Raw genomic sequence first — 14,599 nt, 5'->3', positions numbered from 1 at the left:
ATTTTATTTTGTTTTAAGAAATATAAGGATTTATACAAATGGATATGTTTCTTTGATTTTAATCAGAATGTTTCGCTCTTATTCCAGTTTTAATATTTTGTTCAAAGTGTTTTTAAAAAAATTAATAAAACAATTGACATTCTGTTTGGCTCGTCTTTTGAACTCACAAGAGAAAGTAAGTCTCATAACACACAGGTAATATGTTAGTCTTAACAGAAAATGCTATTGTGGTATTAGAGTGCCATATTATTCACCAGTAGTTGTAAATGATTGGTTTATTTGTTTGTTTTCTAATGTCCATCAATCAAGTCCACTCTAAAAGTGGGAAGATTCTCTGTACCAACCGTGTTCAGATGACTAGACCAGGAGGCCAGGAGGCCAGGAGGCCAGGAGTTGAGCCCCTGCTGTGTTATGGAGAGAGAGACAGAGATTATAAGTCTTTCATACATACGTGGAGATGCACAAACACTATTAAAAAAGGTATAATTTATAAAGCTAAATGTAGATAACAAATGAACTGTTGAAAGCAGAAATACAAAAACATGATAACTGAATTTATTTCAAATATATTATATTTACAAGTTTGTCAAGTATCTTTCAGATTAGGTTCAAAAAGGTGCAACTCAACAAAGTATTATATAAAGTATTATATAAAAGATATGCACCTAAAATAATCTCTCCCTCTCATAAGGAAAAACACAAATTAAAAATGAGAAAAATAAATTTTAATTTTTCCTGGTGAAAAAAAGAGACAGAGACTCTCTCCCATCCTATTTCTTAGAGCACTTGCTTTAGAAAACTTGTAATTGTGTATTCTTTCTCTGTCCCTTTGGGCTATCTGCATGTATTTTTAAAAGCTAAGTAAACATTTTGTCAGCTTTACAACCCAGGGATATTTTTCTCAAGGATTTGGAAACTATTTCTTTAAAATGTAATCATCAAGGAAGATAGCGCGTCTACCTCCCAGTTTCTGTGGGCGAGCAGGAACCCAACCTCAGCAGGCAGCTGGCTCCAAACCCACCTCCTTTCATAGATGTAAGAAATTTATTTTTCCTTTGGATAAAGGCAATTAGCAAACACACGTGGCTACCCCAATTACCAGGTGAATTTAGGATGAACTATGTGTGACAAATGATGCTGTAAAGACCTCTGACTTGAGGACTAATTATTGTTTATCTTGAAAAATATATGCAATGAGTCGTATCTGCTTGACTGTATAGAAAGGTAAGATTTCCTTTTGTTTTTGCAATCTCGTTAGTAGATTGCCTGTGATGAGCATCACATTCTGCTTATTTAATGCTTCTTGTGCTTAATGCTTTTAATGCTTATTCAATAAGAAAATTGTTTTCTTCCACTGCTATTTTTGCAGAGAGGTTTTCTGGTTTGGCAAGAGATTTTGCTTTTAATTATATTTTCCCAACTCTCTCCACTCCAGGTTTTGTACTTCTTACAGACTTGATGGACTAAGATTATTCCACAGAGCTGGAGTTTATGCGTATAACGTCCAGAGGCAAGTAGACATTTCCTGTAAACCTTGCAGTTCCAACCCAGATTCCCAGAAAAGGTCTGCTGCCTCACGAAATGTGTTCATTACATGATTATTCTCTTGATTTTTACAAAGAAAAAAGAAATTAAGGGGGTCAAGCCCGTGGCCTGGTGGTTAATGTTCCCTGCTCTCCGCTTCCAAGGCCTGGGTTCATGGGTTCGGATCCCAGGTGCAGACTTACTCCGCTTGTCAGCTATGCTGTGGAGGCATCCCAAATTCAAGGTAGAGGAAAGATTGACGCAGATATTAATTCAGGGCCAATCTTCCTCAAGCAATTAAAAAAAAAAAGAGGAAGATTGGCAATGGATGTTAGCTCAGGGCAAATCCTCCTCAACAACAACAAAAAAATTACATTTCAGGATAGTTGAACATCTTAAAGCAGAATTAAATATATACAATTAGTTAACAATACTATGGATACTTTGGAACTTCATGGAAACAGAATCAAATACTGAACTTACACAGCCTCTATATTTTAAAACTGTTTGACACAAATCCATTAAGCATTTTTAAAAGTTTTATATAAAATCAGTTTAATGTATCTATAAATGCTATGATTCTTTATTGAACCAAATATGATTATTTGCTTATAATTATAATTACAGATTCTTTCAATGTGCCACATATTAATTTAATCATCAAAAGACCTTCATCAAATTTATTGAAACAATTGTCTCCAATGTTGGTTTACAAAATATTTTTCTGTATTATCTCTTGCAAGATTTTTTGAGGTTTTATAACTGGAAATATCTTCCAACTAAGGAGTATAATTTGTATCCATAGGTGGCAAAATCACATAGCAAAAATATCAGTGAACTTGAGTTCAGAAAAGTCATGGCCACGTTCTGCCTTTACAGCTAAGAATTACTGTGTCCCTGTGAAGGTAATTTCATCTTATGTACCTTTGTTACTTCATGCGTAAAATAAAAGCGTTGTGCCAGAAGTATTTTCCAACTGACGTTTTTAAAGTATTCTTGAGACACCGTTCCAAATTAATAAAAGATCAATGAGGGAGAAATAACATCTTATAGCAATTGGGGATATTAATACAAACTGTAATGTGATGATTCTTTGTTCAGGTAACATTCCTTGCTAATTAAAGGAAAGCAAATTTTCCTTATGATTGCTTTTGTTTTGTTGTACCCATTCAGATGTTAATCTAAGAAAGTTATTACGAGTCTGTATTTTTATTTTTCTTTCATATATTTGACCTTTGATATGTTTCTTTTTTCTTAATTTTTCTAAAGAGAAAGTCACTGAATTTACAAATTAACATGAGGACATGTGCAATTGAATGTGCTTTTCCATTTTCAGTGACCTTTTCCTGGTGAGTGCATTAAAGTGCACTGTCTGTCACACCCAGGAGCTGCTCAGGAGAGTTAGGGCATCCAGGAATTTCTGAACGGTCTTAGTTTTTATTGCTATTCATTTCACAGCTTTTTTTTTCTTATTTTTGTTGATGAAAATAATCCATAACCAATCTATAAATAAAAATTTGGGTGAGTTTATCCTGAGCTAAAATGTGAGGACCATGGCCTGGGGCCTTTCTTCCCAAAGGAAGAAAGGGCACCAAAGAAGTGAGGTATACAGAGTGGTTATATACCCCGAAACAGGATTTTTCACATATGATTGAAATGTCAGTCCCACAATACTCACAAGATTGCCCTGTTGGCACAGCGTTTGATGGACACAGCAGGTAGTGGGTCTGCTATCTTGGAGGGTGTAGCAGGAGGCAAGTCTATTGTCTCCAGCTGGGCGGTCACAGGTGAGCTCAGCAATCAGTTCCTAGCCTAAGGAAAGATGCTTAATCCTTAAGGAAATGCCAAGGTTAGGAGGGGGAGGGAAGTTGCACCTTTATCTCAAGGGCCTTTGTTCTTGCCATAGGGAATATCTAAAGCAGATATACAATGCACGCTCAATGGCCACAGTCAGGCCCTTTTGGAAAGACAAGGTCAGGCCAAATTAGGTTTACACCAAATGGCTTCCTCATATACTCCAATATATCCTATTACTTGCCATTTTTATTTGTCGCTTTGAATCTGCTTCATAAAACTCGTTGTTAGTAGATGATTAATTTATAAGTGTGGATCTTCAGATCCAATTATTTACCATTGTAATTGAAATCATCCTACTATTGAAATCACTTTGAAAAATTATATTTCATGTTAAGGATAATAATTCCAGTAAGGGGAGACGTGTCCAGAGGATGCCAAAAGCTTGAAACAAATCAACTATACTCTAAGTGGATCTAATCCTTTTTCTATTTTGCCTAACATGATCTCAAGGTACTAATATGACTGTCCTTTTTTTCTAATTAAATCAACTGCTTGGTTGGGTTATCTATAATTTTTAAGCTAAATATATAGTGGTCTAGTGAATAAAATATGTATCCAGATCAACTTTTTCTGGATTGTAAAGCAAATTCACATTTATTTTAAGATCTAGAAAGTGATCTAGCTTAACTTTCTGTACACTCTGTCATGAGTTTCTTGAAAGTAGTTGAATACTTTAGTTTAGTTCACCAAACTTGCAACTCTCAACACTCTTTTTACAATTTAAAACTAAAAAGATGAAATAATTGTATCATTTATAGTGGTGTCAAAGTTAATAAACCCCCCTTAAATTTATGGCCAAAAAGGTATTTTTTTATTGAGTCAGTATTGAAATTTAGGAATCATATTTCATTTTAAATGCTTATTTTAAGCATCCTATAGCTACATTTAGTAAGCACCTTCATTAATAGTGCCCAATTTACAATTTTGAATCTTCATTAGTTGTGCTAATTAGAGCTTGAATTCCTTAGAGATATTGTAAGAATGCCTGCGGGCATGTCTTTTGGATCAGAGGTTTGTCTCTGCTGACCTTTTCCTGTAACTTCTAAAAGTCCACAGAGGACTTATTTCCTTAAAACAGTTCATTCAAGGAATCAAAAGAGAGTAGTAAATCTCTCTCCAAAAAATTCATTTAATTTAGATTCAATAGCTCTGTTAAAATAAATTTTAACAGACCAAAAGATCTTAATGATCAATTTATTGAGAAAATTTCTGTTGAAAAGATCTCTTTCATTTTTTCCCCACATCAGTATTATCAATAATAAAAATAGTTAAAGCTAATTAATTGTTTACAATATTCTGGGCTCATATATCTATACGTACGTAAATATGTATATTTAAATATAACAACAGTCTATAAAGTACATAAACTTATCATAACTTATTTGATCTAAGATCTACCATCGATTGCAAGACTGAAGATATACCATTTCTATGTGCCACTAAGAAAGCAAACAAAGCTGATAAATAAACTATTAAATTGATTTGTAAGATACAATGAAAACACTAGGTAATGAGAAAAGTCCTTTTTACAATCAGTGAGGGTATTTATCATGCCCGTTTTACATGTAAAGTAAGTGCATGAGGAACAGCAGACTTGTATAACTCGCCTAATATCACAGAGCTGATGAATGGCAGAGCTGCACTCTAGCTTCCGGGTCCTCAGACATTAACTACTACCCTACACTGTCTCTGACAAAAAAAGAACATAATTTAAACCCATATCAAGAGTCTGGAAGAGAACAATGAGGCCAAATCTGGCTGTGCTATAATAGAAATGGTTCTAGTAACTGGCATTTTCTTTTTCAGGAAGATTGGCCCTGAGCTAACATCTGCTGCCAATCCTCCTCTTTTTGTTGAGGAAGATTGGCCCTGAGCTAACATCCATGCCCATCTTCCTCTGTTTTATATGTGGGATGTGCCTGCCACAGCATGGTTTGATAAGCGGTGCTAGGTCGGTGCCCAGATCGAAACCAGAGAACCCCAGTGCTGTCAAAGCAGAGCGAGCAAACTTAACCACTACGCACCAAGCGGCCCCTGGCACTTTAAAATCATAAGGAAAATCTTCTGCAGGAGGAGTTAAAAAATTATCACATTGTGTATGGTTTTTAGGTCAAATTATCTGTCAAAAAGATATTTTAGGTAAATTAAAAATTTCTGAATACAATTGATGAGATGACATTTTATTTAAATGGAATGGTGGAAATTATTGACCAAAACCAGCAGGTGGTAAGACAGGATGTATATTTATGACCTAATTTTGGTAAAAATACACATATATGCATATATATGTGCAGAGAAAGCTCTAGAAGGGTTTTTATAGTAGTGTGCTAATGAATCTGCTGGGACAGGCAGTGGAAGCCTTGATTCACGGCACTTGCTGATTATCATGGTGTAAATACTCCCACTATAGCAATTAGTCATTTGGTAATCAACACAGTACCGATGGGATGTCACTGAATACACAGTTGGGAAAAGGTGTGCACAATTAGGTGTGACAGACAGTAGCAGCTGGTCCAGCACATCTCTGGTTGTGCACTAAAGTGTTAAATATGATGATCTCTTAGTAGGATAAATATGAAGATTTGATTTTTTGTTTTTATTTTGCTTATCTATAATTTCATTTACTTTACAGTGCAAATACACTACTACTGTTTATGCATATGTATGTGTGTGCGTGCATGTGCACACATGTGTGTCAACTAGGCAAGAACTTTGTCTCCTTAACTCTCCTTACTCTAGAGAGTGTGATGGCATGCATTACCTTATAAGTCAAGGAGTTGGAATCCATGGGTCTGAAGGAATATTGTTTTAATGCAGCAGGGGGTTTTAGTCCTAAAAATCTTTCCTAAAAATACTATTCAAAATGGATCAAAAAAGCAATCTGGAAAGAAGTCAAAAGAGTATTATTTTGTGGTCTGTCTTTAAGAAATACATTAAGGAGTTTATTCCTGGGCATTGAAAGATTCCTGCCTCCTGCATTCTATGTATTCATAAAGCACTTTTTAAAGGTACATCTAATCTTTATCTTTGAATGATACACTAAAGTAACAAAAATTTCCAAAAGGAATATGGATTGAGATAGTGTTTTTCATGATTTATCTTCATTGGTGAAAATTCTTCATTGTTGAGGCTGGCTTGGTGGCCAAGTGGTTAACGTTCTGCATGCTCCACTTTGGCAGCATGGGTTCACGAGTTCGGACCCCAGGGGGGGACCTACTCCACTCAGCCATGCTGTGGAGGCATCCCACATACAAAGTAGAGAAAGATTGGCACAGATGCTCCAGGCTAATCTTCCTCAAGCCAAAAAGCAGAAGGATTGGTGACAGATGTTAGCTCAGGGCAAATCTTCCTCTCACACACACGTACACACATACACACATACACACACACACACAACTTCACTGTTTCAAAATATATGCAGTCCACCAAGCCATTCATGGGGAAAAAGGTCTACTAAACAGTGAAAAAATGTAAAACATGTATGGCTCACAGTCCCCTGGTGTATTCCCCAGGACCTTAGAATCTTTCTTTTTTCTTTTTTTCTTTTGTTTTGCTGAAGAAGATTCGCCCTGAGGTAACATCTGTGCCAATCGTCCTCTATGGTTTTGTATGTGGGACACTGCCACAGAATGACTGGTGAGGGCAGTAGGTCTGCACCTGGAATCTTAACCCGCAAACCCAGGCCAGCAAAGGGAAGCATGCGGAACTTTAACCATTTGGCCACAGGGCCTGGCCCCTTGATAATCTTATTTTTGAAAAAGCCTTGAAAATTAGCATGAGGCTTAGCCATAAGACTAAAATGTAATTTCATTGACGTAAATCAACTTTTTTCCAAGTGAGTATTTTAAATCCACATGGAAAATGATCTCTACAGCCTTGAGTTCATCACCAATGGAAGAGTTATTGCTGTGACAGTGGATCACTCTCAAAAACTCATTGGTTAAAAACAGTCTATCTTTAGTATCGTTTTACTAAACAGGTATTTCTCCCTAAATCTCTGCAGTGTACAAATAAAAGAACATCTGTGTGTTTAGCACTTACATGTGAAAAGCCTTTTCCATTTTTGTAGGCTTTTGACAAATTAAAGGCAGAATTCAGAAACTATGTGTATTATTTGTTCCTATCATGGACATGTGCATATATCTGCACTGTCTTCCCATCATAAATATGGAGATGAATTAAGTGTACTTAAAGATATGAAATCTCAAAAAAATATGCTTCAGGAACTTTGAAGATTAGGATTCTCTCATGATTGCATTTATTTCCAGGGAAAAGATTTTACATGTATAATCTAGAAGAAAATGGGAATATATACAAATTATCCACCCTAAATAACGCTTTTTAGAAGAAGGAAGAACAATAAATATTTAATAAAAATGCAAATATGAAGCCAGGCAAGGTGCCGTTTCAGCAATAATTTTCAACTATACTGTTTACCTCAAGAATTAGCCCTTTAGCAATTCACCCTCCCATCAGAAATGATGGTGGAAGCAGAGGAGGTTTTAGGAGTGGGGAGGGGAAAAATAGATAAAAACGACATTTATTTCTGAAAAGTGAGTTACTTTCTGCATATCATCCTTTCTGAATAGTCTTGTTGGTTAAATTTTTGTTGTTTTATTCCAGAAGCACAATGCCTGACAATTTTCATTGTATATGAAGCACAATGTTACAATGAACCTTACATTATTTAGCCAATTACTCCTGTCATGAACAAGGATAGAATGCTAATTATCTCTTTATTGAAACAGACCTTTTGAAATGAAAGTAGCAATCTTAGCTTAGCTCAGAGTGAATGGGGTGATAGAAGAGATCCCGAGTTGCATTTTAAGACAATGGTACAATGACCAAGAGAGCACAATGTCTAAGATACAGGGGGTAAGTTTTGTTTCTGTTTTGGTTTTGGTTTAATACAACTAGACCATTCAATTGGTACTCTATACTGATGAATGGACTAGATGCAGATTAAACGTTTACACATGAATAAGTTTCATGGCCTAATATGTAAAATATCTGGTCCTGTAGAAAATACCAATTATTTCTTTTTCAATGAATTTAAAACAAATTTTAAGTTGATATTTCTTGCACACCTTCATACTCTGAGCATCACACATAAGTGTGCTTTAGAACTGCTTTGGGTCCAAGTGCAACCTTGCAAACTTGACTTCTTCAGGCTCTGCTTTCCCATTTGTCACCAGTACTTTCTCTTCCTCATACCTTGATCTCTCTCTCCCGCTCTCTCTCTCTTCTCTCTTTCTTTCTCTCTGTCTGTCCCCACACCCCTTCTACATACCATGCTTTATCTTCAACGCAGACATTATACATATTTGCTAAAAAGTATTATTGTTAGTTATTAATATTTTAAAAATTACTTTGATGGAAAATTTTAAAATCCCAAAAGGCAACATGATCAGAAGAAATATTCTCTAGTGGTAAAGGTGGAATTTAGGGGGACATTTGATTACCAACGTTTTCATAGAGAAAATAATCTTTAATAGAGAAAGTAAATAATATTTTTAATTTTTGTTCATAAATCATTTTTGATGAAATATTGGTAAATTACACTGTGATTTGACTTGTGATTATACTGATCTTTTAATGAATTCCTTGTATGGAAGAGTATTAATTAACTAGTGCAGAAAATGTGAGTACACATTTTTGCTTAATGGTAGTGTAACCATGAATTTTTGTGAGTTTATTTGAAATTGGATGATCACAAATATTTCAACATAACCTGCTTCAGTCAGTGGTAAGCTAAATAAGTATATAGAGGAGAAAAGTCCCTCATTTATTAAATTCATATCATTTAAGTAGAAAAAGAAAAATATAATTCTGATTAAGGAGCTTTTGCAGATTAGCTGAATTCTGAATGATATTCTTTAAGACCTAGACAACTACAGTTCTTTAGATTTTCCATTTTTCTCTACATTTGGTAAAATTAATGAAAGTTATTGACTAAAAAAAGAAAAGCTTTGTTAATCACTCAATACAAAGGAATGCTTAATTATTTATGGTTTAATTATTATTTAAGAATGTTATAAAAAAGGTACTATTTTCCTCTTAGTATAAAAAAGCTATCATCATTGAAAGTGTGCAGTTACAAAGAAAATGTAAGAGATTCAAAATTAGTTATTATAGAAGTCTTTTAAGTCTTTCTTATTTATCTTTTCCAAATATCTCATTACTTTCTGTTTGTAATAAAATTTATCAAAAATTAAATTAAATTATTATGCAAACCTTACATCCTTTCATTTTTGTAAAATTGCCTTCTTGGTCAATATATTCTCATTTAGAGAACATATAAATAGAATTATTTATATGTCAATAATTTCATTGCAAAAATTCAGAATAATTCTATTGCCTTTTTAAAAATGAAAATTGATCTTGGTGTTGTTTTTGATATATGAAAGTATTTTTAAAAGGCTTTGATATGATTTTGTGGGCTGTTTAATAAGATTTCACTAGTGATAATAATTATTGGATTTCATTATTATAATAAATCAACAAGTGCAATAGATATCAAAACTAATACAGTAGTAGTCCTTATATCCTCCCAGTATGGTAGGTTTTACAATCTGCATTTTATGGGAAAGAAGACAAAAACATGACAGTTAAGATAATGGACCATGGTGTACCTAAGATCTAAAGAAAGATTGATCTTAATCCAAAACCAGTATCAATAACCAAACCATCAAACATACCACTTCTTAGTGTTTACTGTTTTTCTCATAGACCTGTGAGCTCCAGTAAAAAGTTGGCCTTGAATCAGCAGCTCCAAACCTAGCAGAAGATAGGGACAAAGGCATGGAACTGGATACAGAGACATTAAGTAAGATGAATGGAGAGGCACTGCTCTATTTACCATCACTCAGTTCCTGAACTCCTCTCTGGATGACAGCTCCCAGAAGTTCTCTGGATAACTGAGCAGCTCGAGACCAGACTTATAGCAATTGACCTCACAGTCTCTCAATGAATTGTGAGGTGCCCATCCTATCACCAGACAGAGAAGCCTATGGGTCAACAAAGCTTTGGATGGGTGCTCTCCTCCCTCTGTCTGGGCCCTGTTCCCAGGCTGACTGCCCTACCTCATCCCCACCTCCCACCACATGGATGCCTCTTCATCCACTTGGGCTCTAATACGCTAGGGGAGGCTATTGTGCAGCTGTCTTTCTTACTCTGCTGAGGCTCTGACACTCAACTCTGACTTTCATCCCTTGCCGGGCCACCATGGTCCCTCCTCCCTCAACACAGATGTCTGCCTTGTTTTATCCCAGTTAATAGTTTGAGGACTGAAATGTTTAGTAAAAGGAAGGGAAGGGAAAGGAAGAAAGGAGAAAAAGAAGAGGGAGAAGAAGAGGAATAGTATATCACCTTTAACAACTTTGTTGAACAAGCTCATATCATGACAAAATCAAAATGCAACTTTACTTTTGTCTCCTGCTTACTCATTAAAATTTATTCAGTAGGGGAATATTTCTCTCTTAATTTAGGTAAAAACTTAAAGAGATCAACACATAAATTTTCTTTGACTCATGGAACAGGGTTTTTTTATGGACTGAATGTTTGTGTCCCTCCAAATTCATATGTTGAAATCAAATCCCAATGTGATGGTACTTGGAGGTGGGGCCTTTGGGAGGACTGCACCCTCATGAATGGGATTAAGGCTTTTATAAGAAGAGGCCAGAGAACTAGCTCACTCTCTTTCTGCCCTGTGAGGATATAACAAGAATTTGGCAGTCTGCAAACGAGGTGACGGCTCACACCAAAACCCAGCCATGCTGGCACCCTGATCTCTTCTCGGTCTCTAGAAACTGTAAGAAATAAATTTCTGTTGTTCATAAGCCACCCAGTAATTTGTTATAGCCGTCCCAACTGGCTAAGACACTTGCGGTTCTTTTAATTCACAAAATAAGTAAACACAGAAAAAAATCTCAATTTGTTCACTAGGATACCCAGTTCTTTGTAGTAGCGTGGTAATTGAATTTCAAACTTGATTTACTGTTAGATCTTCTCTCTTAGTTAGACTTGTGACTGTAGAGAATAATGACTTACAGTTGACTTCCTTGGGGTATCTGTGTCTCGTGTATCTTCTTCACCCTCTCTGAATCCCTGCCCACTCAGCTTCAGATCTCTCTAGGATCAGGCTAGTAGAAGAGAGAAGAGGTAAAGGGCAGGAGAGGCCACCCTGGGTGCTTTGTGCATTGACTTCACCCTCTCTGAGCCAGTAGGTTTTGAAATTGGACCTGTGGGGGTTCTTGGGAGAGGTGGGAAGTTCATGAATTGAGAAGACTGGATAAAAGTTTAAATCATTGGAGAGAATGAATCAGTTGCAGAAATATCATAGAATTGCTGGGAAGTATTGAGGACCAACTGATATTCACTATCAAAAATGGTTATAAAACTCTAAATTAGGGGGGCCGGCCCTGTGGCCGAGTGGTTACATTTGTGCGCTCCACTTCAGCTGCCCAGGGTTTTGCCAGTTCGAATCCTGGGTGCAGACATGGAACCACTCACCAAGACATGCTGAGGCGGCATCCCGCATGCCACGACTAGAAGGACTCACAACTGGAAATATACAACGAGGTACTGGGGGGCTTGGAATTGCCCATTTTTATTGCTCATTATTGCTACTGCCCCCTTTCATGCCTTTGTTACTGGTAAATCTAACTAAAGAAGCCATTACAAACATTAAGACAAAAGGAATCCCAAATCACTGAGTTATGATTTTTTATTATACTGAAATGTATTTTTATCCTTTGCGATTGGAAATTAGTAGGTAATATATTTTAAAAGTTCATTATTCTTGATCTATTTAGGTATAGTAAGCTTTTTGCAGAGAATATCCTATGAGTATTGAATCCACATAAGAATTTAATATAGTTAATCCTTAAGTGAGGGAGAAAATTGAACTACAGCACTAAAGTAACATGAAGTGTCAATGATTCAGCTTACTTTCAAGAAAACGTCCTTGGATTTCAAGCCTAATCCTGGCTGTAAATCCAAAAATAGTAGGCAAAGGGCTTGGACATAAAAACACTGTGAGACCTGAAACTTGCTCCTCTTGGTGGGAATGACTAGAGTATTTAGTGCTCCCCATGGCTAGCAGTAACTACTTTGTGCTACGTAGTAATTTTCAAGAAAGTGATACATATGATATTCTGGTCTGTCAGTCTAAAAGAAGCCTATGATGATAACACTTGGTATCATTATCAAAGCTAGGGTAGAGTAAACGGATTGCCTTGTACCGTAAGGAGCTTAATAGCTCCTCTCCATTCCACTCCCCTCCTACTCTACTTATGGGTTTTGATAATAGTCCATTACTTTCATAATCTTCAAATTTAATGAATAAAGAGATTCTGGATGAAATCACTGTGCAGGTTGTCTCTCTCTTTAAGTTTTCCTTTTTGAGCATTCTCTATCTCTTTTTCTTCTTCTCTTCCATGCAACTGAAATTGAAGGATGGGTGGGAAGGCAGGCAACCTCCCACCAGGAAGGAATATGGTAGGCTTCCCCAACCACATCCAAGTCAAGCTTTAGGAATAAACTGTTTGGCTCTTCTGAGACCATTATTTGGGTATGTTGATCAAGGAAGTATGTCAAGAAGCCAATCAGACTTCTGTGGTTTAAATCTCAGACACATTTCATTAAAAAAAAAAAAGGCTTTGTGGATCCTGTAAAGTATTGTAGGTCAGCAGGTCTACTGTTTAATATGGAGGTTTGGGAAACAAATCCAACATTAACCCCCATCTTAGTATTAAGGTGTTTCTCTGTTTGTCTATGTCCTCTGTATAGATAGAAGATAGACAGGTAGAGATAGACATATAAATATAGATTTTTTTTTTTGCCCTTGGAGAACTTTCAAGGCTTTTGAAGTCATAGCAATGAGTTGAAAATTTGAGGCTTTATCATGAGTACTGTATAGTTGCCTTTAGTTAGTGAATTAATTAATGTGATATTTGTTTCATTACTCTTAGCTATTTTACTGCTAAAGTGTGGGAAAGCCAAATTATATAGTAACATTTTTCAGTAGATAAAATGGGAACTGCATAAAGTTTTGCACATTGTAAAGTGTGTTACAAGGATTGATATTATGGTCTTGAAAATGAGGAAAAATCAGGCTGAAGAGGGAGAGAGGAATCAGGCATCACAAGGCTTTGGATTTTAAACCATTTCAAGCAGTTATATCTTTATCCTAAAAGAAATGTTAAGTAATTATAGTTCTGCTTTTAGAACATCATTCAAATAGAGATGTGGAGAATAGATTAGATATGGGGTAAGAGGGCAATTAGAAAAGTTATTTGACTTACAGAAGTCAAATAAGTAAAAATCATAGCTTGGACTAGAATGGTAATAAGAGAAAGAATTGACTGTAGTTAAAAAAGTTTTTCATTCTTCTGACAAGTCTATTTTAAGTCAATTTTTAATTACACAATTATACGCAAATATTTTCTTCTTATAAAAAAATGGCTAGGCAGTTAGCCTTCCTCCCTCCAATTCTAGAATCTTCCTCCTTATTCAAAATTTACCAGTGGTATTTATGCCTCTGGAATATTTTCTGCAGTTTTAATTCCATAAATATATGCCCCTCACCCCCTAAAATCTAAAAATATTTTAAAAATAAGTATCATTTCACTATATCAATTGTTCTTGCCTTCTTTTTTCACTTGGTGTCTCAAAGATATTTTTGTATTAATACATATAGAGGTTCCTTATTCCTTTCAACTACTGGAGGATATCCTATTGTATGCTGTACTGAACATTTGTCAGGTTTTAGTCACCAAACATATCATCCTTCTTTCCTATAGTACTCTGATTTTACTTAAAGGAATTGCTCCCTATCCTCTTTATAGAAAATTTTGACTAATAATAAATATAACTGCCTTGTTCTTGCTATGAAAGATGAGAGGGCCATATTCCACCCAACTCCACCTTATTTACTTGCATATCTGAGGAGGTGTGGTGTTGGCAGACCAATAAATTTGGCCAATATGACATTTATTTCCAGGAATTTACATCTTGAAAGTTCATTTCTATGGCAGAACTGCCCTGACCAGACTGGTCTCACAATAAGACTGGATTAGTAGGTATTGCTTCCTAGCTCAGAGATTCTCAGCTTCTTGCATTTTTTCCATACAAAATGTGGCTTTCTTGTCAATTCCGTGAGCTTTAGGAATCTTCCCAACAAATATCACTGTGCTATCTAGAGGTAATCACTTTACTT

At 35.6% G+C, this 14,599-nt stretch overlaps 1 long non-coding RNA gene across 1 annotated transcript in view; it reads left to right on the top strand.

The window, feature by feature from the left end:
• The window catches only part of LOC138917748 (uncharacterized), an 85,270-nt gene extending 83,593 nt beyond the window's left edge, over positions 1-1,677 (top strand). Inside the window, exon 4 of the long non-coding RNA XR_011426193.1 lies at positions 1,436-1,677. This is a non-coding gene — a long non-coding RNA (uncharacterized lncRNA). The remainder of the gene's footprint in view (positions 1-1,435) is intronic.
• The last annotated feature ends 12,922 nt before the right edge of the window (positions 1,678-14,599 follow it).

The sequence above is a fragment of the Equus caballus genome, chromosome 15 (genome assembly GCF_041296265.1).
Source record: "Equus caballus isolate H_3958 breed thoroughbred chromosome 15, TB-T2T, whole genome shotgun sequence".
Classification (NCBI taxonomy): domain Eukaryota; kingdom Metazoa; phylum Chordata; class Mammalia; order Perissodactyla; family Equidae; genus Equus; species Equus caballus.
The sequence above is the reverse complement of the archived record's forward strand: the minus strand, read 5'-3'. Positions and strand labels throughout refer to the sequence as shown.